Source organism: Microcebus murinus, chromosome 4 (genome assembly GCF_040939455.1).
Source record: "Microcebus murinus isolate Inina chromosome 4, M.murinus_Inina_mat1.0, whole genome shotgun sequence".
Classification (NCBI taxonomy): Eukaryota; Metazoa; Chordata; class Mammalia; order Primates; family Cheirogaleidae; genus Microcebus; species Microcebus murinus.
Window position 1 is genome coordinate 8,955,269 of NC_134107.1, and position 4,363 is coordinate 8,959,631.

Below are 4,363 nucleotides of genomic sequence, written 5' to 3' on the forward strand. Positions count from 1 at the left end.
TGAAAGCAAATTGATGCGATGGGAGCATGTAAGAGCTCAGAGTGACAATACTCGGTCCAGCTGCGCCTCTGGTCCCCTTCAGCCCAGGACTCTGTTCTTCTGCACCTCGCAGTACCTGGTGCCCTGACCTGCCAGTTGAAGGCAGGAGGAAGGTTGGGGGGGGGGGGCTGCCCTCCTGGGGAGGCCGGGAATGGGCCTGCCAGGCTGTCAGGCACAGACCTGCTTCTGGCAGGCTGTGCAGACACTCCACTGCCCATCTGTGCCTCAGTTTCCTCACTTAAGAAAAAACAAACAGGATGTTGGGCTAGGGCACTAATGAGCAACCTTTCCAACACCGTTTTAAAAATCTTATTTTCATTAGCATATTTATTTGGAGGAGTAGTCATTCCAGTGCTTGAGAGTGTGAACTCTAGAACCACTGGGCCTGGGTTCGAAACCTGACTCTGCCACTTACTAGCTGAGTGATCTGAAACCTCTCTGCTACCCAGCTTCCTCTTCGGTAAAATGGGAAAGTAACAGAAGCCGCCCTGGAGAGTCTTAATGAAGACGACAGGAGTCACTGATGGGAGCGCTCAGAGCATTCCTTGGTACACAGCAGGCGCCACATAAGCATCAGCTCTGATTGTTATTTTTCGTCCACGAACCCGTGTTTTAAAAACTTTTGCCTGTCCATAGGAACATGTAAGGGAAATAAAAAAAAACAAACAAAAAACTTTTGCCTGTAAATGTTACATTTAATGGGGAGTAAGGCAGTATCCAGCAGAAATACAGGCAGGACTGCCAGGGGGAGCGGTGATCAGCAGGAGGTTCATTCATTCCTTTAACAGATGCTTATCAGTAAGTACAACAGCTACCCAGACTTGATGTATTGCCCAAGAGCAAAAAAGATGGACAAGGGCTGGGCGTGGTGGCTCCGCCTGCAATCCTAGCACCCTGGAGGTAGAGGCAGAAGGATTGCTTGAGCTCTGTAGTTCAAGACCAGCCGGACCAAGAGTGAGGCCCCATCTCTGCTAAAAATAGAAAAATTAGCCAGGTGTGGTGGCACACCCCTGTAGTCCCAGTTACTCGGGAGGCTGAGGCAGGAGGATTGCTTGAGCCCAGGAGTTGGAGGTTGCAGTGAGCTATCCTCATGCCATTGCTCTCCACCTGGGATGACAGAGAAAGACTATCTCAAAAAAAACACAAAAAAAATGTTGGGCATTTTGATCCCTACAGGTTAATGTCAGAGAGACCTGAGGCCTCTTGAAGGGTTGTTGAAATGGTGAGAAGAGTTCAAAGGTCACTGCTACCTCCTCAAACCCCAAATCATCCCCCACCAGCCCAGCCCACATGGAGAGTGTGCACTGAGGCCCGGCCCTGAGCTTCCCCGTGGGACCAGAGCAACGCGGTGCGCACGAGTGAGCAGTGACACCAGTGACACACCTGCCCATCGCCACGGCCAGGCCAGTCTTGCTCCTGCATGCAGCGCCAGCAGCCTGCACACCGGGGTGTCAGGGACAGGGAGGAGGTGACCCTCCTGTAGCTCATTCTAGCAAACGCCTGAGTATTCAAATGACAAAGTTGGCAGGGCCGGGCGTGGTGGCTCACGCCTGTAATCCTAGCACTCTGGGGGCTGAGGCGGGCAGATTGCTCGAGGTCAGGAGTTTGGAACCAGCCTGAGCAAGAGCGAGACCCCGTCTCTACTATATAAATAGAAAGAAATTAATTGGCCAACTAATATATACAGAAAAAACATTAGCCGGGCATGGTGGCGCATGCCTGTAGTCCCAGCTACTCGGGAGGCCGAGGCAGGAGGATCGCTTGAGCCCAGGAGTTTGAGGTTGCTGTGAGCTAGGCTGACGCCACGGCACTCACTCTAGCCTGGGCAACAAAGTGAGACTCTGTCTCAAAAAAAAAAAAAGAGAGAAAAGAAAAAGTTGGCAGAAGGTGTGTGTTAAATGTGCATCCGCTCCCTTTGCAGGTAGAGATGGGGGGAGGGGGAACAGGCAGATAATACCTTTGAGTGGTCATAGTTTTTATGTATTTATTTGAGACAGAGTCTCGCTTTGTTGCCCATGCTAGAGTGAGTGTCGTGGCGTCAGCCTAGCTCACAGCAACCTCAAACTCCTGGGCTCAAGCGATCCTCCTGCCTCAGCCTCCCGAGTAGCTGGGACTACAGGCATGTGTTACCATGCCTGGCTAATTTTTTCTATATATATATTAGCTGGCCAATTAATTTCTTTCTATTTATAGTAGAGACGGGGTCTCGCTCTTGCTCAGGCTGGTGTCGAACTCCTGACCTCGGGCAATCCGCCCACCTCAGCCTCCCAGAGTGCTAGGATTACAGGCGTGAGCCACCGCGCCCGTGGCTATAGTTTTTAAACTTGGAGGAGGGGAGCGTCACTGACCCTTTGAAAACCTGATGACACTACGTATCCATTCCCCAGAAAAATACACACACACACATAAATAGTAAATGATTTCCGTTGCGGCCCTTCCAAGGCCCACTTATAAACTCCTGCCCTACGCAGGTTAAGAAAAATGACCCAAAACTTGGAAGTAAGGGAAAAGGATATCTGAATGTGCTTCCAGTGTCATGCTGGCTCATTCTCTAACAGGCCCACCCAAGGATTAGCCATTTCCTAGGGAACTGTGTCTCGGACTAGGCCCCTGCGTCCATGAAGTTAACATGTGAACAGGTAGACTTCCGTCCAACAGGGAGTCGAAGGATTACCCAAGGCTGTGGTTTTCTTGCCTGTATTTACTGCTTTTATAAGCTGGACATGGACCAGCTTCACCGACATCACATCCCAGCTTTCTTTTCTTCCAGAGCTTCTAGACTCGGGACTGCTTTGCCGTCCTGCCGGGCCCCTCGTTGATAAGCGAAAGTCTTTGACGTGCACTCCTTTTGTATTTGAGAGTCATGTTTTTAACTCATTGAAATCACATCTGACACAGTATCATGCAAGAGAGCAAGAAATTTCTTTTTTTTTCTCTTTGAGACAGAGTCTCACTTTGTTGCCCAGGCTAGAGTGAGTGCCGTGGCGTCAGCCTAGCTCACAGCAACCTCAATCTCCTGGGCTCAAGCGATCCTCCTGCCTCAGCCTCCCGAGTAGCTGGGACTACAGGTGCACGCCACCATGCCCGGCTACGTTTTTTATTAAGAATGGTGGGTCCAGACATTGTAGATAAGGGAACATCGGAGAACAACTTCAGCTCATTCTTTGGGAGAGACAGATGATTGAGAGATGAAGAGCAGGGAGAAGGTCAGAGAGAACGTGAGGTGGCTTCTTCCGTCCAGCATGTCGCAGCTGTGTCTGGGGCACGGGTTTCTGAGCCCCAGCACAGGCAAGCTAACGAGGGAGTGACAGCAGAGCGCGAGGTGCTCAGCGGCCCTGTCGGGAGGAACCCTGTCCGGGAGGCAATCGCAGCCCTGGGAGCCTCTTCCATCCAGCGTCCCCTCCTCCAGCGTCCTCCCCACTGGTCCTAAAGCCCTGTGGTGCACCAGCACCTGCCCAGACCCCTGCTGCATCTCACTATTGCCTCGTGCTCCTGGGAGCCGTCTCCCCACTAACCGAGGCACCTACTCCTGGGTCTCCCCTCCCAGAACCTGCCCCCAGCTGCTTCTCTGGCTCCCTTTCCTCTCCCCCCACCCCCAATCTAGACAGGCCTCGAGCCTCTGGCCTTGGCCCTGCCCCTGTCTCCAGCTTGGCTCTCCCCATCCAGGTCCCACCCTGCCAAGCTGTCCTCTCCTTCCCGCCCTCCCAAATGCTCACCAGCGCCCGCTCCCACCCCCACTGGCATGACTTCATGCAACTGCCGCCCAGGCCGAGTTACTCACTGGGAGGAGAGGTCAAGCAGCAGTTGCCAGCAAAGCAGGGTCACAAAGAAAAGAAAACCCAGTGTGAGTGTGTGTGTGTGTGTGTGTGTGTGTGTGTGTTATGTATGTGTGTGTGTGTTTTCTGTGTCCAAAAAAAGCAGCAAATAGCCATCAAAGGAAAATTAGAACTCTTTCTTACACTTACTTTACAGTTTAGCACATACCTTTCCTGCTAGGTGTGAGGAAGTTGCTGTCATCCTTTTAGCTCTTAGGGCCTGGAAAGATCTGAGTCCAGCCCTGGTCTTACCCATCTTCATTTGTTCGATCATTTATTCGCTCATTCTGCAAATATGAATTGAGCCCCTACAATTATGCCAGTGCTGCCCTGGACACTGGGACTCCTGGGGAGCAGGAAGAGCATTTAAACCAAGCCCCAGCTGGGCACCGTGGTGGCTCACGCCTGCAATCCTAGCACTCTGGGAGGCCGAGGTGGGCGGATTGCTCAAGGTCAGGAGTTCAAAACCAGCCTGAGCAAGAGTGAGACCCCTGTCTCTACTATAAATA